The following is a 19,869-nucleotide window of genomic DNA, read 5'->3' on the forward strand; positions in this document are numbered from 1 at the left end:
ACAGCCCCACGGAGTTCCCCAACTTGAGCCCTCAGGGCCCTGGGGAAGGGGAAGAAGAAAGGAACAGAGCTCAACCTGGGCTACCCTCTACCTTCTAATCACAGCTCTTCCCTAAACTTTAGTTTCCCTATCTGTGCAGTGGGGTAGGCCCTATGCCGGCTCCCGGATCTCCTGGGGCAGGAATCTAGGACCCTTCACCCTGGAGACCTCTACCTCCTCTCAACCGGGCTCCCCGTTCCCGGTGGGCATGTCTCTGCAAGGCAAAATGTAGCCAAGACTGCAAACACCGTGGATGGGGGAACGGGGCTGGGTGGAGAGGTCATGAGTCCCAGCAGCGGGCCTGGGCAAGCCCCCTTCCTTCTCTAGGATAATAACAGTTCATTCCTGCCTTACAGGGAGGTGGGGGGTTTGAGGAATAAAAATGCTCTCGCACAATAAAGGGAAGCGTGTGATTACTATCACCGTGAGAAGGTCCCATGTGCAGACAGATAGGCATGGAAAGGAAAGGTGTGTAGCACTGTAGAAAGGGATCTGTGTCCCCAGTGGGCCCCAGGGCCAGGCTTGGCATTCCAAGAATTGTGAGCATAGGGACCTGCTGGGGGTGGGGGGCACCACCTCGGTCTCACAGTCAGGTGGGGCCTCTGGCCCGCTCCCCTAGACAGGCTACTGCCCCCAGGCAACCCAGCACACCAGGCCAGGAGCCAAGAACTCAATGGCCTGGTGAGCCTCCGGGTGTCCAGAGGGGAAGGGGACCGTTCATGCTGCACCAGGAAAACAGACAGGTAAATGAACCATGCTGGGCTCATGAGAGGCAGCCCTCAGGGCTTCGGGTCACCTGGATTCCCACCCCTACCCTACCAGGAAGGCTCCAGGGTGATCCTGAGAACGTAGAAGGTAGGAGTAACCCCCTTCTGAAGATCAGGTAACAGGCTCTAGGAGGGATTATGCCCAGGGTCACAACTTAGAACCGGCAGAGCCTGATTAAACACATTTATGTTTGGGGGCACCTGGGTGGCTCAGTCGGTTAAACATCCAGCTTGGGCTCAGCTCATGTTCTCGCAGTTGGTGAGTTCGAGCCCCGCGTCAGGCTCTGTGCTCACAGCTCAGGGCCTGGAGCCTGCTTCGGATTCTGTGTCCCCCTCTCTCTGCCCCTGCCCTGCTCGTGCTCTGTCTCTCAAAAATAAACGTTAAAAAAAAACCACCTTTTTTTAAAAAAACCCACATTTATGTGTGCAGCTGATTCTGTCCCTCTGCCCAATCCTTCCTCGGTTATCAGCCTAGAACAGCCCCTAGCTAGAGCAGATACAGTGCAGGCCTTAGACCAAGGCCCAACCAGATATGGGCTCAAACGTGTTAGGGGGGTGGAGGCAGAATGAAGCCCGAGCTGACTGCAGGGGAGGGGAGGGGAGGGGAGGGGAAGCAGAGGCATTTCCTGAGCACCTCAACCCCAACAGACGTCAGTGGTGGTAGGTACTTTGCACGCTTTATCTCATGCAAGCTTCACAAATGTCAGTGAGAAAAGTAGCTTCATTTTTAAGAGAAGGGAGCCAGAGGTCAGAGAAGATAGGGCACTTGCTCAAGGTCACCAAGTGTGAGAGCCACAAGTGTGAGGCTGACCCTGAGGGGGTCGGCCATGCCCGGCCCACCCAGACCCAGCACCCTGAGCCCTGCCAGCCTGGTGGACCCTTCAGGGGCTCAGACCTACAGCAGCCACAGCCCCTGGTCTCATGGCCTCAGGGAGGAGTTAACTAACCCGGTTAATTAGCTCACCCGCTGGGCAGAACCCAAGACAGCTGAGTTGGCTTGGCCAGAGCACATGGCTGGCCCCCGAGAGGTAGGTGGCTAGAGCTGGGCCTAGAAGGATGAGGAAGACTTGAGTCGGGGGACAGGGGAGGAGGTGAGGGCATCCGGGCAGAACTGCAGGGCCCAGACACCATTGTCTGGGAGTCTGGAAAATTCTGTACTGTGCAGAAGTACAGGAGGGCAGGCACAATCCCCAGGGGAAGCCAGGAGCTGAGGTAGGAGGGACAGCCGGGCCGGACCCCACCTCCCTCCATCAGCAGGGGCCCCAAATGGCCAGGCAGGAGACAGTAACAGGGACAGCCCGAACCACTCCATCTTCCCTCCGCAGGCTCCTGGCCCAGAGCGAGGATCCCAGTCCAGTCCTTTCCTAGAGCCCCTTGTACCCAAGAGCCACCAGCCCGGGGAAGAGTCCTGGGATGCCCAATCCTGAGGCAGAGAATAGAGAGGAGGCCAGAGTTCTCTCTCCTTACTAAGGAGGACAGCTCAGGGTGACAGACCAGGCTCAGGATGGGGAGCAACGCAACACAGCTTTAAGTCCTGGCCCCAGCGCTCTGTCGCTGTAGGATCCCCGGGCATCTCACTTGCAGCCTGTCATTATCTATAAAATGGGCTCAGAAATAATACCCTCCCTGCACACTTTACAGGGTGTTGCGAGGTCTACAGGAGTAAGTACGTGAGAAAATGTCCACTGCTAAAAGCTATAAAGCGTAAGGTATCATTAGCAGAAATGAGAACCCCCTGAGGAGGGGAGTGACTTCCCCAGGGTCACACAGCCAGATGGTAGCAAAGCGCCATTTGAACTGGGTCTCCCTATGGTGAGGCCAGGGCCCTCCCAGGGCGAGACGCCGAATTCCAGGGCAGCTGTGCCCCTTGGGCCGACCCTCTTTGCAGGAGTCGAGGGTAGGGCATAGGCTGCCCCCCAGCTGTACTGGTCCAGGACCCACCACTACTCTAGACGAGGGGGCCCAGCCTTGGAGTTCAGGATCGAAAGCCCAACTCTGTGCCTTTCAGCTGTGACTTTGGCCAAGTTGCTATGACCCTCCATTTCCCCATCTGTACAATGGGGGCTGGCAGGGGGGTGACTGATACATGGCTACACAGTGTCCAGGGCAGGCCCGGCACATATTAGATGCTCGACAGAGGAGGGTTCTCTCCTCGTCCTCTGCTGTGTCTGCCAGGGGATGGTCGGGCACACGTTTCCGTGGCTTCCCAGAAAAATGTCCAGAACAATAACTGGGAATATAAACTGGTTGGAGAACACTAGATCTTAGAAGAAGATCATGTTACTGAATGGCTAGTGGGTAGCGGCTTGCGGGGGGGGGGGGGGGGATAAAAAATAGAGCAATACCCTGGCTCAGAGACAGTGTGGAGAAACCTGCCCTCGAAGCCCCCTCACCTGGGGTCCCCTGGGGCAGGCACAGTGTTCAGGGAAGGCACCTCTTGCTCTGCCCCAGATCGGCAGGAGAGAAGCCCAGAGTGTGTGATATAGTGTAGGGGGTGGGGAGGGGTGTTGTAGGGGAGCAGGGAGAGGTGACAAGGACAGGGTTCCTGTATTGGTGCCCCTGCTGACTTTCAGGGCACCCTTGGACATATTAGGTTGCCTGTCAGAGCCTCAGTTTTCCTTTCTGTGAAACGGGGATGGCGATAAACATCTTATCCTCCTGCACATAAATATATAAATAGCACATGCTGGAAAAGGTGACCGGGGTGGCGGCAGGCAGAATGTGAGTTCAGACCTCACACAAGCCTTTACTAAACAGGACAAGGTTCCTACTGTCAGCAGGACCAGGAGCTGGACTCACCACACAGCCTCCCCTACTCCATGGATTCTTAAATTCTAATTCCCAGACCAGTATCTCCTAGCAACATATTAGCAATGCAACATTCTCGGGCTGCAACTCAGACCAATGGAATCAGAAAACCTTGTGGGTATGATCTGTGCTTTAACAAACCTTCCAGGAGATTCTGCCACATGTCAGAGTTTGAGAACCACTGGACCCCTTCCTGACCCAACTCCTACTCCAGACAAGCATCCTCCCACAGATTCCTCTTCCCATTCCCTGGCTCCCCGAAGGCTGTTGGGAAGGAACGAGTCACCATGGAGAAAGGTCATTAAATAGTAAAGAGATCTCATAATTAGTTAATGACACCACAGGCTCCTGGAAAGGAGACAGGAAGAGGGTCAAAAGTCAGACTACGATTGAAGAGGAAAAGCTCCCCCATATCTGTCTTTCTCTTTCTGTCTCTTACACACACACACACACACACACACACACACACACACACACACACACACAGAACCAGCCTCCTTCCTTCCATGCACTTGCTCCCTAGCACCCACAGACACAGTGCCCTCTCTCTCCGGTAGTGCTGGAGCTAAGTGTTTGGGGGGGGGGGGTTACATTCTGGTGGATATTGGGGAAAGGGCTTATGGTCCTCAGACCATGAGTTTAAAACCCACCTGACTCGAAAACCACTTCTAGGAATTCACTCCGCGGAGAGCATTAGATTTGAGCGCAAGATATACGGAGGGACAAAGTGGCCACTATAGCAATGTGGAAGCTAATGAAAAATTCAAAATGGCCTAAATGTGCAACAGCAGGAGAATGCTCAACTGGGTCGTGGTAGATCTACGGGGTGTGTTGCTATGGAGCGGGGAAACAGGCTGCGGAAGAATATTGAATAACATGGAAAAATCCTCTCTCTACTCTGCTAACCTAAAGTGGCGGCACAGGACGTGGTTCCTATGGTATAATCCCGATTGTGTGTGTGTGGACACCGAACTACCCCCAGTGCTGCTTTCCGAGTTGTTATTGCCTCCTTTGCATCTATTCTCTAACTTCCAAGTTTTTCCACAAAAATTATGTCTTCAATAATTATAAAGCCTGTGTGTGTGTGTGTGTGTGTGTGTGTGTGTGTGTGTGTATGCCCATTTGGTTCAGATGGAGACAGATGTTTTTTGAACAGTTGACAGAAATATCTCCTTCCTACACCAGAGCCACTGGCCTGGGGCCACCTCTGCTGCAAGGGGGACTTGGTCTCCCCTAGGGAGTGTCCACATTCCAGGCGGACATCATCCCAATGAGCATGATCAGGACCATGAGTGGAATCTAAGGGAGGCTGGGTTTGTTCAAATTCTATACCATATGTTTTAAAAGTCACATCTGTGCAGAGATGACAGTTAGTGGGTTCTCCCGGCCTTGAGGTATGCAAACAAAGACTGGATGCTGTCCACTAGACTGGGCAGGTAGATTGACTCGATGAACCACAGACATGCCCACAAGACCACAATCCCATTAATGCAGGCACAAGCCCCTAACTGTGCGCTCCACTGTAAGCCAGGAACCCTCAAGTCAAAGCTGGGCTCAGACAGTCCGATCGAGGACTAAGCACATGGAAGCCGGAGGCCCTCTTGGCCCTCAGAGCTCCAAAGAGTCCTGGAAAGCTCCTTTACGTCAGATCGGAGATCTCAGTCTCCGGGGAGGAGGACTCTGTCATTTCTCAATAGGAGTGGCAGGAGCAGCCTTCATTCATAACCACCTTCATCAGTCTCTGGCTTTTACTGAGGGTGCATTCTGCACTGGGCCCACCGCTAAGCATTTCACCCATATCCATTACCTCATTTAATCCTCCCAAGGGCAAGCCGTGGTAGACGCACCACTATCGCTACCCAGCTCACAGATAAGGAAACCACGGTTCTGAGCGGTTGAGACACTTGCCCAAAGGTGAGCAGATGGTGGGAAGAAGAGCTGGCCCCGTACCTAAGCCCCCTGCTTGCAGCTCGTCCCCAAGGGATTTGATGCAAGGTTTGCAAAACCAGCTACACAGTCTCCCGGCAAACGAGGAGCCTGCTGCTCAACCGTGCCAGGAGCGGGTGTGAGGCAGAGACAAAGGAGATCAGAGGATCTTTCCGAGAGCCTCTAAATGCCCAGCGCGAGTAGACGACACACCCTCCCTGCCCCAGCTGCTCCTCCGTTATGTGTTCAAGAGAGGTCGGGGAGGTGAGTTGTCTATGCAAAACCACAGTGACCCAAGGACTAGCCACCCACTCACGTCTGCAAGGACCTCAGACAAATCAATCCTCCCCCACCCCCACGGAGTTTCTATTTTCTCTATACACCAGGACATCTCATCAGGTCCCACCGCAAAAACATTCTGATAAACCGTCTCTCCTGAAACAGCGGGAAAATGATTTTCCAACTGTAGCAGAATTATTCATTGTTACCATTATTATAAGCAACGACAAATGAACACTTCGTGAGCGCTTACTGAATACCCAGCATCATTCAAAGAGCCTTATGCTTATCAGGGGAACGAACATTCCCCTCTCCACTTGTTTCTCCGTGGAGGGACCTCTACCGGGAGAACACCTCTGGTCCGGCTCTGCCCCCTCCTTTACTTCCGGACCCCAACAGTGGCTTATGTGATTGGCTCATCTAGGAGACGCGCTGGGCGTGCTCTCTGTGGGGTCCCGCCTCCCCCAGAGCCAGGCTGCCTGCATGAAGCCTTCCATCTGGGTTGCTCTCTGTACTACCACCTGCTCCTTGCAGGGAGGTTGGCCCCTGTCCAGCGTTGCCTGTGACCAGACAGGTAACTCTGCCAGCTCGAGGGCAGACGGTTAGCAGGCCCTCTGGGCCCCAGATCGAAAGCCACGTTTTCCGGCCAGCCTTCTCAGTAATGACACTTCCGTGTGGAGCTCCCATCTTTGCCATCTGTTTTCATTTGGTTCCAAATTCAGGAGAAGCGGGGTTCGCTCTAAAACCTCAACATGTGTTAAGCTCCTGCCCTGATTAGCTATTACTACTCTCATCCCTAGTTTACACATGAGGAAATTAAGCCCTCTGGTGTCGGCTGTTGAAAAGTTTTCTAAACAAGCATCACTCAGAGCGTATCGCCCACGATGGAAGTCGTAGGACACGCCCATGCAGAGCAGACTCTTCTCTCCCAGGCTCTGGGGCCCTCCACAAACACTCCATCTGTCTTCTGAGGCCTGACAAATTGATACTCAACTTCAGACCAAACCCACCCCCTTTGGGGGGAAAAAAATGACATATATATAATTTATTAACAACAAAGACCTGAATTGGACCCCAAGTTCACGGATACATTTTTGTTTAACTATGTATAGCAAGTTCTTTGATAGCTGTATTGTATAAGTGTGTTCCTTCTTTCCGGAGCATAAAAACATGGAAGTCGTTGCAAACGATTCAGAAAATGGGGAAAAGTAAAATAAATAAATAAATAAAGGTCTGTAACCTGATCTGTATAATCCCATTGTTATGTGAGTATTCAAACGTACTTTTCCATCCACTTTTCAGCCTTGAGTACAGTCATGAGATGGGGCGGGGGGTGGGGGACGGGGGGGGGGGGGGGGTGGTGTGTAGCCCTAGCATTCTGTGTCTGCAGTGCCTCCTTGATGGCATCCGGGACTCACCCACCCACAGTGGCTGTCCCGGTGCAGGAGAATGGGCTGGGCACCCAGAGTCCTCTTTCTGAATAAAACCCTACAAGCGCCCACCGTGACTCTGCATGTGCCTCATTCGCGAAAGCCAAATGCAGGGTAATAGTTAACAGTTAACCCCATGACGGGCTGTAACTCGCCCAGGGTCACGTGGCAGGTAGAGGACGGGCTGGGATCAGAACCCGGGTCTCCTGATCCCCAGACTCAGGCTATTCGCCAAGCTTTCCTGCCCCCGCCCCAAGATTGAAATCCTGCTTCCTATTGATAATAGCACCACTACCAAAACGAGCTGATATATATACAGCACCTACTATGTGCCGGGCACACATCATAAGCGCTTCACATACATTAATTCAGATCATTCTCAACAACCCTATGAAGTGAGTACTATCATGATCCCCACTGTAGATGCTTAAACCGATGCACAGAGGGGCTAAACACTTGCCCAAGGTCATGGCCAGCAGGTAAGCGGCAGGGCCAGGAATCATCCTCAGGCACTTTGGTTTGTGACATTGCTTATGGTTCCTTCCCAACTTGCGCCAAGCCCAGCTCTACCCCAGGCAGGCTTCTGGAGCACTTACTGCCTGAAGAATTAGGAAACCTACCCGGAAGTTCACCTCCCTGGACAAAGTCGTTCTGCAACTCCACAGAGAAGCCAGGATCTGAGCCCAGACTCCCTAACCCCCAGACTCTGACGCTTTGTCCACGTTCCTGCATTGGCTCTATAAGCCTAGGTCCAGAAACAGATCACCCCTCAACCCAGCAAGGAAAGTCAGGCACAGGACCCAAAGAAGAGCCAGAAGCCCTCCTGTGGGGAAAGAAGCCAGAGTGAGGTGCCTCCCAGAATTGCACAGCTCATGGCCTGCAAAGATGCTGTCATGGATGGCCTCCCAGAGGGCCCCTCTCCTCCCCCAGCCCCGAGTCCGTGCCCTCACAGGGGAACAGCATTTTACCCCAATAACTGCTGACTTGAAGGCACCTTTTCTGGCTGAGTCAGGGTTCACTAAGGGCCAAAGTGGCCCCTTCACTACTGGAGCTGGAGGAAGTCGGGCTGTTCCCCTCTCAGGAGGGGAAAGGCCAGGCCTCACAAGGGAAGCTGAAGCCCTGACTGAAGCCATCCCATGCCAGCCAAGCCGATCTCGCCTCCCTGGACCCGGGCTCCAGGATCGAGAGGGGCGGGGGCAGGGGGGCGGCTGCGCAGGCATCCAAACCCTGCTTCCCGGCTCCACCTTTGCCAGGCAGCCACCAAGGATCTGGCACCGAGCTGGGTCCTGCTGGGCCACCCCAAGGAGAATCACTTACTTATTCATTCAACCATCACTTCCTGACAGCCTGCTGTGTGCCAGGCCTTGTGCCAGGAGTCAAGGATACAGAGATGGACAGGGCGGTCCCTTCCTGGGAGGGTTCACAGAGACACTCCAGATGCCACAAAATAACATGAAGAGGAAAGTACTCAGTGTAGACAAGCACGGGGTGGTGGGGGGCGGGGGGTGTAGGGAAAGGAAGGGCTTGGAGAAAATCTGCCCCCCATCTTCGGACCTGTTTACCCTCAGAAAGCTTAGAGTGCCACTGGGGAGGCGCATGCTTTTGGCCTCATTTCATGCTATGAGGTCATTACCATTACCCAATTCACAGATTCAGAAACTGAGGCTCAGAAAGGATCACAAAGCCAGCAAGGGGCAGAGCCAAGACTCTAGCTCCGAAGTCCAGTTTTTGGCCACCCTGTTCTACTATCTCCCTAATCCGCAGACAGACAGAAGGTAGGAAGGTTGCTTCCGGTGGGGGAAGCAAGGGAGGGAGGTGGGTCCAACTCTTGCATGTGTGAGAGCCGTCTCCCAGTTCCACGCTATATGGAGACGGGGGCGGGGGGGGGGGGTGCGTGTGTGCATGTGCTCACATGTGCCCTACTTTACAAACACAGATCCCAGGCTACAGAACTTCCTAAAAGCCAAGTAAAGGATGGGTCACCAGTACAGAAGGGAAGGAAGCCCAGAGAGAGAAAGAATTTATCAGAGGTCACGCAGCCAGTAACCAAAGGAGCTGGCACAAAATCTAAGAACCAGAATACGGGCCTCTTCCCTCTCCTCAGCTGTGTCTCCAAGTCAGCACAGAGTGAATCAGCACTGACAGGAAAACCATAGTGTAGGGGGAACCCCAGGTGTGAGTCAGGAACCCGCCAGCCCCCAGACGGCAACTGGGTCTGTGACATAGGCCCCGAGCCTGTGGTTGGCCACCTCGCAGGCAGCATCGGGGGACGAGGGCGGGAGGAAAGCAACGCACACCACACTGCAGGCCGTGTTTACCTCTGAGCTTCCCTCCTGGCTCCTCACATCCAGGCTTAGAGGAGGGGAAGCTGGTGGGCAGGGCAGTTCCTGCTGAGATTAAACAGAACCCCCCCCCCAGCCCCAGCCCTGGCCCCATCCTGTCCCACGGAGGGGCCCAGGCTCTTCCCTCCCTCCCACTTTTCACGGAGCCAACTCCTGACTGTTTGATGCTCTTGATTAAGTCATAACCGCCCCCTCGGAGCTTCTCATGCAGTGGAGGAAGTGGGTATAACGGTTTGGAGCCAGGGGTCAAGGCCAAGCCAAAACCCGGGGGTGCCAGCTGGGCCCAGATGCTCCAAATCCAAAAGAATGCTCAGGGCTTGGCTCCAGTCTTCAGGTGGACTGGGGTTGGGTCCCCAGGGTGGGGAAGAGTGAGGAGGAGGTGGGGGAGCTTCCAGGAGGTGGCTCACACGTCTGTCTGAAACTTCGAGAGAGGGGACTGCCTCATATTGCAGAAACTTCACAAGAGCCAACCAAAATTCAGCGCCCCCCCCCCCCCCACACACGCGGGAAATGTGTCCCCACTGGCTAACCTCTCACCCCAGCCCTCCTGGACTGCAGCTAGGAGGGGGAGAGCCACGGGCACTTCTTCCCATCGACCTTGCTCTCACACCCACCGCTGATGGGTGCAAGCTCCTACCACTTGGCCCAGATGCCTCCCCCGTGGGCAAGCACAGGGCCTCCCTGGGCGGCTCCCTCCCTATCACTCTGTAGCATGTTATCACCCTCCCCAGCACCTCTGAGCCCCTGCTGTGCACCAGGGTCTAGGCTGGATGGGGAAACCAAGCAAAACAGGGCATCCATAGGGACCCTTTCTCCTCTTCCCACGTGACCCTGGCTCCCCTCCCACCCCTTTGACGGTGCCCCTTCTTTCACGCCCGGCTCCTTCCCCATCACCACAGCCATCAGATCATTCTCCCTTGACTCCTGGGGTCCCTCACCCCAGCACATCAAGCAAGGCTGCCTTTCCTGAAGAGCCCCTCTGATTATGTCACTCCCTGGCTCAAAAACCTTCAGTGGCTCTCACCTTCTACAAATCAGATCTAAACATTTCACCTTGGCATTGAAGGCCTTCCGTGAGTTGACCCAACCTACCACCCCCCCCTTCACATCCCTGCACGATTCCAATTCTTCAGCCAGACTGATCAACGCAGCGATTTCTTAAAAATTCCCTCAACCCACTGACCTCCTGGACTTTGCCAAGGTATTTTCCTCTGCCCAAAACTTTCACTGGCGCTGCTGAAACCTTCCCAATCCTGAAGACCCACCCAAAACTCCACCTCCTCCATGAAAGTTCCCAGTGATACTTTCTTCATTTATCTCTTATCAGAGTCACTGATGTCCCTTCCCAGACCGTAAACAACTAAGGATGGGGGCAATGTGTCATCCTTCATCATTCGTCATGTGAGCTGGTGGGGTAGTGGGGAAGGCTTTCCAGTATTTGCTTACTAAGTTCTGTTTGAGACGAACGTCTTCTCCTCCCCCATGGGCTCCACCTACTGACCCTCTTCCTCCCACCACACCACACTCTAATCTTATGCCATTCACATGCTTGGACAGGGGAGTCTGTGGCCCCAAGTCGATCCAACCCAGGACTTGGGAGCCCAGGCAGAAAAATGTTGCTCAAGTGTCAGCAACTCCAGGAAGCCCCTCTCCCTCTGCTCTGGTTTCTCCATTGTCTCGCTGCTTCTAAGCACCCTCCCCTCCCATAGACACAGACACTGTCTCCTCCATGCAGTGCAGCCTTCAATCAGCCTCCGTCCCATACTACTTTCTAGCTGGTTCCAAAGTGTAGGGCTCATCTCCCCAGGACATTCAGGGAGTCGACATGCAGCACCCCCAGTCTCCTTCGGTGCCCAGCCTTGATCAAACAGTTTATGGGACGCCCGGGTGGCTCAGTGGGTTAAGCATCTGACTCTTTGATTTCAGCTCAGGTCATGATCTCGAGGTTTGTGAGTTGGAGCCCCGCTTTGGGCTCCGCCTAACAGCGCGGAGCCTGCTTGGGATTCTCCCTCTCTGTCCCTCCCCTGCTCTCTCTCAAAATGTATAAAATAAACTTCAAAAAAATCTTAAAAAAAAAAAAAAAGCAACAGGTAACACACTAACCCTCACTCTCACCCCAAGCCAAGTATGCAATGGAACAGCTGGATTCCAAACACTAGAGCAACAGACTCATGAAATCTCATCTGGCACCAAGCCCTGGATGTGAGTTATCTTCCCCAGCAGGAGCATGGTGGGGGTGGGGAAGCCCTCATTGTCAGCAACTCAAAATGAGGGCAGAGCCCAGGTCTGGCTAGGTCACCTCTGTATCTCCTAGCTCCATCTAATATATAGTAGGTGCTCAGTAAACACTTTGGGGTTTATTGAATTGGACAACCACCAACCTCAAGCACTATTGCAGAAAACTCAGCCACTCTTTGGTCCAGATGACACACTCCCCAAACCTGAAATGGACAAAGTGATGCGGACCCTTTCATCCGCATGAAAGGGTGGCAATTTCTGGCTCTCACAAGGTCAGGAGGGGCTGCAGCCAGGATCCGGCCCTCCAAAACCAGGCTCGTTCCTAGGCAGGAAGCCAGCCCATCATCACCTGCCCATCTGCATCAGGGCAGCTGTCATATAGTGAGGCCTCGCTGGGTGCCTGGTGCCTTGCTAAACACTGTGTATACATTATTCTATTTAGTCTTTGCTGCTGCCGTTGGGTACTGTCGTTACTCACATTTTACAGATGAGGAAACTGAAGCTTGGAGGAGAATGGAATCCTAGACAGTTTGGTCCCAGAGCCTAAGATCTTGACCACTGAACTAGACTGCCCAGCTACCACAGCCGTGGCACAGATCTACTACCGCCAGGAACAGAAATCCAAGAACTAACCTTGAGCATGCAGCAACAAGAACCCTGGGCCGGGGTCTTGACTCTGGGCCCACAGTTTGGTGGGGCTTTCCCTTCTTTTCCCCACTCACCCTGGTAAGAACTTGTCCCCTGGTTTCCAACCAGGGCCTCCCAGGCCAGCTCACCTGGAAATGCCCCAGGAGGGTGACAAAAGCCCCACCGAGGTTCTGGTCTGAAGCTTACTGGGATCTCAGCGCTGGGGGGAAGGGGAGACTGAAATTTCCCTGATTTAGGCTGCTTCCCAGGGCTTGTGGGCTCAAGGGCCATGCGAAGAACTCGTGTGATCTCTAAAGTAATTCGCTTAACGCTCCAGGAGAGTTCACCTGGCTCCGTGCTGCTCGGCAGGGAGAGAAACCGCAGTTGGGCAGCGTTGTGAACACCCTTCGCCGAACTGCAGGCTGCTCTCATCTGCCAGCCCGCACCTACCAGGGTTTTTGTGAGAAAGGGCAACAAGGAGCACCTGGTTCAACCTCCTCGGTTTACTGAGCCCGTTAAGTCCCGACCCGGGTGGGGGGTCGGGCCCGGGGCCACACTGCGGGTACGTGGCGGAGCTGGAGTACTGGGGGGTCAGGACTCGGAGACTTTATGCTCCCTTTCACCCACCAGCTGCCTCCGTAGCCCTATCTGTCACTTGTTCCGAGAAAGCTGCCCGAGCGGGCTCTGGAAGTGGGAACGAAAACTAACTTTGCTATTGTTTGTCCGGCCGGCCTCCCCCCTGCCCCTTCTCACCGGCTGGCTTTGCTTTCTGCTCGGCGCTGCAAGCCGCAAGCCCCTCGCCGTCCAACTGCGCAGCCCTGGACTCAGTCTCTCTGCGGTCCCCCTCCCGGCGGCCGTCGGGGATGGCTGCGGCGGGGCCAGGCCCCGCCCTCCTGGAGGACACGCCCCGGACACGCCCCCTGCCCTGCTCCCGGGCCCCGCGGGAATGTAGTCGGCCCCGGGCCAGATCCGGCTCCGCCCACCAGGCCTCCCGTGCAGCCGCCCAACGGGGGGTGGGCCCGTCTCTTGCCCCGCCCCTCTCCGTTATGGCCTCCCTAATTCAGCCCGGTAGCTCCGCCCCCGGGCCCGCCTCCTCGACCCTGTCCTCTGCGCCCAGAGGAGGCCTGCCTCCCTACCTTGCTAGGCGAGCGCGGGAGCCCGGCTGGTGGGAAGCCCCAACACAGCGCTGCCTAACCGTCCCGCCCCTCCTCGGCCTTCGTCAGCTGTCCCCGCCCCCCCCAGACCCTACCGCCACCCCGCCTGGGTCACGATCTCCTCTCGGCCTACCCCAGCCCCCATGGGGGAGGCGCCCCCTCCCCAGGCACGCCTTTCCCCGCCTCAGCGCCTCCCTAATCCTGTTCTGCCCTGCCAACCTCAACCTGGGGCGGGCCGGCCTCGGGCCCCCAAGCTGGCATTCCAGGGCGGGTGCGTCCGGGTGCGACCGGGGACGGCGTGGGAGCGGTTTGCGTTCCAAGTCCGAGCCTTTATCAGCAGGCGACCTGGGCCCGGGCACTTTTTGAAAATACTAACAACTACTACCGACTGGACTCTCGCCAGGGGCCGGGCTCTATGCCAAGCCCCGTTAAAAGGACTGGCCCTTGCTCCCACTTTACCGACGGACGACCTGAGGTTTAGAGAAAGGAAGTCGTGGCCTCCGAGTCTCACGCTGGAGGTGAGCAGGATCCGGCTGCACGCCCTGAATCACAAGCCTGATACTGCCCCAGCTTGCCTGGACTGGCCCCTGGAGAAGTGGCCTTGGCCAGCCAGCTGTTGGGGCTGTGTTCAGCAGGCTGCCTGAGGTGAGGGAGGAGGCGTGGGTTGATGAGGCGGGTAGCAGGAGGGGCTGCTGGCCTGAGACCCAGAAGCTGGTTTTCTCCCTTAAGAAGTGACTCAGAATTAAGAAGGGCTGCAAAGATCTCCAGATGGCTGTGGTGCCCAGACCTGCATCCCAGCCCTCTGCACTCCCAGACCCCAGGGGCCAGCCTCAGGCAGGTTTCCTACTTATGACGGGGACCATTCACCTTGCAGCTGACAAAGCTCTTTAACTCCCATTATCTCATTGGCATCTCACAAGGACGCCATTATGGGGAAGGTATGATTATGCCGGTTTTGCATGGGTGGAGTTAGGGTGGGGAGCTGGATCCCAGCCCAGCACCGTGGTTCCCAAAGCATGGTCCTTAGACCTCCAGCAACAGCATTGGTGTCTGGGAATTTGTTAGCCTTGCGTGTTTGGGAGCCCCATCCCAGGCCTACTGAATGAGAAACTCTGGGAGAGGAGCCTAGCAGTTTGTTTTAACAAGGCCTCCAGGTGATTTTGAATCACAAGCAAGTTGGAGAATCACCATCGAGCACACTGGTGAAGAAATTAGGGTGCTCTGAGAGTCACAAAGGCCTGGTAGCATCCTGGGAGCCTTGCGACCCAAGGCAAGGTAAGGTCCTGAACTCTGGGAGAAACGTGTACAAGGGGAATAATGATAATAATACCAGCCTTGAGGGTGGCCGCTGGGGATTAAACGTGCTGCGTTCACGAAATGTTTGCCCACTCTTGGACACCGTGCATGCTCAGTAAATGTTCTCTTTCCAGTAAAAAGTCTCCTTTATAGAATCTCCACACCAAGTCAAGGGATTGGGGCGAAAGAATCTTTAAGGCCAACAGGGTCCCACTTTGTTGTCTTTCCCACAAAGGGACACCATCATTCCTGCGAGGGGCCAACAGCTTAACAGGTTCCCAGATGATGTCGACACAGCTGGTCCAGGGCTCACATCTTCAGAACCACTGTGCTTTTCTGTCTTGGACTGGGCTCCTGGCCAACCCTTGAAAATGGGCATAAAACACCCTCCTCTTCCACCCTGTTCCCCGTCCCCTCCCCTCAAGCTGGGGGTGTTTGTGATGGTGATTGGCAGTTGGCAAAACAGCTGGATCACATCAGTCCCTCCCTCGCCTCCAGACAGACGTTCAATCACAGGAGGCCCATCTGCTACCCCTTTGGGTCTGTCACTCCAGATTAGAGATGGGGGCAGCTGTGGCAACATGGAGGCAGGCAGATTTTCGAATCTCTGCCATACCCCCTACCCCCCTCTGCAGCCCCATGGATGAGGGCCTTCCTATAGGAGCTCAGAGCCTATTTGTCCTATTAAGTACCCTAAATGCTAAAAAAATGCTTGAATTAAATGCTAAAGTAAATGTTTTGTTAAATGCTAAAAATATCAACATGTTAATGCTAAAAATCGAGACCCACCTATCTTACATCTAAACATGTAAAAGACTATAAAATAAAATATGTTTATTCTCCTACCTTGAGAACTATTCTTCATACTGACCAAGAAGGCCACGTTCAAGTTTAGAATTCTTGGACTCCGTAGAATTCTCTGCAGGAACATGGCAGTGTGGGGTGGGTTTGGTCCTGACCCCTCAACCCTCAGCCCATCCACTCGGATTCTCTTCCCGGCCCCATGTCTGTCCTGTGCATACAAGTAGCCTAGGACCCAGGGATGTAAACACCTCAGGCCACATGCCCAAATTCTGCCCACACTTCTTGCCTACAGCCACCACTTAGTCGCCCCTCCAGGAGTGCACATGGGGGCAAGTTGTACCCTCAGAAGGATGGGCCTTGGGAAGTGTTGGACCATTTAGGCAGAGATTTCTAGGGTTTTTAGATACCTGAAGCATGATTTTGAAAGGCTGCGGGGTATAGGTTTTAAGTAGACACGGGTGACCCTGTTGCCTGGGTCTGTGAGTGGCCCTGCTGTTTGTCCTTGCCTCCGTAGCATTTAGCACGCTGCCTGGTGCATATTAGGAGCGTAAGGAATAGTCATTAAGGAGAGCTGTATCTGAATTATTTACTGAAATATCAAATTGGCTTGGTTCTTCCCCTGTTTCCTCTCTTCTGGCAGGAGTCAGACTTTGTCACGGTTTACCCTGGGCATCTTGCAAAGGCAGCCTCTAGGGAGAGACGACTTCCTTCTTTTGTGAAATTCTTCGGTCCATTCCAGAGGTGAAGCCAGGAGTTTGGGAGGTGGGAACAGGGGCAGGAAGAACTACTCTAGAAAGACAAGAGGAGGTATCAAATGGCCAACGTGGAGGTAGGGGAGATGGTGGCTTGGCAAGACCTTCAAAGGGTATGTCTATGGGGTTCCCAGCCTCTCAGAAGATTCCCCCACCCCAGAGTTGGCACAGGAGCTTCAGAGGAGGAAGCCTGAAGGTCCTCGTGGTCATTTATTTAGCCCCCAAATCTGCGATTCGGGGCGGGTTCACTGGGGGGAAGGCTTGTCTCTGTTCTGTGCACTATCAGCTGGTTCAGTTGGAAGCGGAGGACCCTTAACAAGATGGCGCACTCACGTGGCTAGCCAGTTGGTGCTATGTGGACCAGGGCCTCAGTTCCTCTGCATGAGGCCCCTCTGCAGGCTGCTGGGGCTTCCTCACTGCAAGACAGCTGGGTTTCAAGAGCAAACAGAGAACAAGGTAGAAGCACGTGGCAGTTTATGACCTAGCCTCGGAAGTCATGTAGCATCACTTCCTTTGTATTCGATCAGTGCACAAAGACACCATGGTTCAAGGGAATGAGAGACATAGCCTCCCTCTGTCGATGAGGGGGTGGCAAAGTTCTAGAAGAGATTGCAGAACGGAAGATACCGTCGCAGCCATCTCTGGAAAATACAATCTGCACCAAGTGGGTCCTCAGAATAAGTGGAGAAAAATTTCCTCTGGTGGGAACTGAGTGTCTGACTTAGCCGATTTAGAAGGAAAAGGTATATGATGTTCCTTGCACAGCCCTCCGTGCAATCTGTGCACAAGAATACGAATAGGAAGTCCGGTGGACAATGAGTCTGGTGCCCTTGGGTTATTTAGGATTTTCCTTCTTCAGGGAGTCCTCAGAATAGGGTTAAGACCTCTCTCCTCACCACCTATACTGTTTCTTTGAAGCTGTACATTTAAACACTACTCATTTGATCCTCTTAATAATGACCCCTATGAGCTACATACTATCTATTGTGATGCCCATTTCCAAGATGTGCAAATGGAGGCCCTGAGAAGGTAAGTAATTTGCCCAAGCTCATACAACTAGTCAGTGATGGAAGAAAGAGAAATACCAGTTTGCAGCCAACCCAGTTTTCTGTTGCAGAAACGGGAGGCCCAGGGAATCCAGATTCTGAGCACCCAACACTGAGCCACTCAGTCTTATCCCTAAAAGCCCGCAGTGGGTTAACAAGCATCACCACCCCCCACATCCCACGCCCCAGGGCCTTGCAGGGGCCCTGCTTCCTGCCTGAGAAACTGACCCATGGATTCCTTCCTGTCTGTCATTTGACCAAAATCCTTTAGACCCCTACTACACCTCAGGGTGTGAGGGTTAATGCCACCCAGCCCTGATGACTTTTGGCCCGGGGGAAGCTGGCAGAGAAACCAGTGGGGTGATGCGTGGTAGTGTCACAACACCGATAGTAAGGGGACAGCATTAATAGCAACCTTCATTTATTTTTTAACAGCCTTCACTTTAAAATTTTTTTTTTTTTAACGTTTATTTATTTTTGAGACAGAGAGAGACAGAGCATGAACAGGGGAGGGGCAGAGAGAGAGGGAGACACAGAATCCGAAACAGGCTCCAGGCTCTGTGCTGTCAGCACAGAGCCCGACGCGGGGCTCGAACTCACGGACCGTGAGATCATGACCTGAGCCGAAGTCGGACGCTTAACCGACCAAGCCACCCAGGCGCCCCAACAGCCTTCACTTTAAAAGTAAGCTACTACCATGGGCCAGACATGTATGTATGTATGTATGTATTTATTTTTTTTTATTGTTTTTTTTTTAATGTTTATTTATTTTTGAGACAGAGAGAGACAGAGCATGAACGGGGGAGGGTCAGAGAGAGAGGGAGACACAGAATCTGAAACAGGCTCCAGGCTCTGAGCTGTCAGCACAGAGCCCAACACGGGGCTCGAACTCACGGACCGGGAGATCATGACCTGAGCCAAAGTCGGACACTTAACGGACTGAGCCACCCAGGCGCCCCTGGGCCAGACATTTAAAGAATGACCTTGAATATGTTTAACTAACTTGATGACTAGCATTTGCGAAGCACTTTGCATATTATAGAGCTTCTTTGTTTGTTTGTTTGTTTGTTTGTTTGTTTGAAATGATTCAGTGACAGCTCCCCATCCACAGTTCCCTGGACACCTGTTTCTTTCCCCCTTTCAGGCAGCAGCTCAACCCTGTGGCAGGGGCCGGACACCCCAAACAGTCTTGGGTCCACACCCCAACATATGTTAGTCTATTTATTTATCATTGAGACATACGTACTATTTTGCTAGACAAGCTGCATCGTTTGAACGAGGCACAAAAACAAAATTTAAAAATAGGAGGCAAAAATTGTGTAAAAGTTTCAATGTATGCAAAAATGAAAATAATTATAAAGCAGTCCTGTTATTGTTTCCTTGAATGCCCGTAGATCACATTGGAGTCCATCTACCACGGCCTCCATGCTAACACGTAGGAGTTGTGGGAGCAAACCAACGAGACAAGTCCTCTGGGCAACCCTTTGTCAGTATCTGCAGATACTTAAAAGTCTCTAAGGTGAACAGGGCGGTGCTGCAGAAAGGGGAACAGGAAGGGGAGCTGTTTCTTTTTTTAGTTTTTTAAAGCTTATTTATTTATTTTGAGAGAGAGAGAGAGAGAGCGCGCGCAGGGGAGGGGACGAGAGAGAGAATCCTAAGCAGGCTCTACTGTGAGCGTGGAACCCAGTGTAGGGCTCGAACCCGCGAACCCTGAGATCATGACCTGAGCCGAAATCTGGAGCTGGATGCTTAACGGACTGAGCCACCCAGGTTCCCCGGGGACCTGCCATTTTACACCCGCCGATGGGTAGAGCTGCACAAAATCAGTGCCAGATCCTTCTCTGGATCAGGCTGAGGTAGAAGAGGTTAAGAGGGATGAGTTGAAAAGGCTTTGAGTTTGTCACCAGCATTTCCAAGTTGGGAAATTTCATGTAACATCTAGATGCCTGGCTTCTGTTGAAAGGAACATCCAAACCCCCTGAGAACGCCTTCCCACAGGGCAACAACTGGAGGGGCCCCAGCGTGGCTGCCCCCTTCGGTTATAATACACGCCCTCGAGCTGACCACAGTCCCCACCACTCCCTGTTGTCCACCCAGCCTGTTTCCCTTATTTCTGTGAGCTGCCTGCTCGCCCCCTGAAGACGAGCTGGGTTTGCAATCCCGGGTCCGACAGATACTGGTTGAACTGGTGTTCATACTGAGAGCTTTCTGAGGGGCAGCGTCACCACGCAGACCTTTGAGGAAGACCAGAACCCCACATTCTTTTTTCCTCCTCTCCACCACCCTCCCCGTGAAAGCTGCAGGGTTAGCACAGGCCCCTGTGACAGATGGGCTAGGCTGCTGTCCCCGCCCTGCTGACTT

At 53.8% G+C, this 19,869-nt stretch overlaps 1 protein-coding gene across 2 annotated transcripts in view; it reads right to left on the reverse strand.

Moving 5' to 3' along the window:
* The window catches only part of CD82 (CD82 molecule), a 49,337-nt gene extending 35,985 nt beyond the window's left edge, over positions 1 to 13,352 (reverse strand). For both annotated transcript variants that reach the window (XM_049617638.1, XM_049617644.1), the window contains exon 1: positions 13,210 to 13,352. The gene's annotated coding sequence lies outside the window, so the exon portion shown is untranslated. The remainder of the gene's footprint in view (positions 1 to 13,209) is intronic.
* Positions 13,353 to 19,869: the final 6,517 nt, after the last annotated feature.

Source organism: Panthera uncia, chromosome D1 (assembly GCF_023721935.1).
Source record: "Panthera uncia isolate 11264 chromosome D1, Puncia_PCG_1.0, whole genome shotgun sequence".
Taxonomy (NCBI): domain Eukaryota; kingdom Metazoa; phylum Chordata; class Mammalia; order Carnivora; family Felidae; genus Panthera; species Panthera uncia.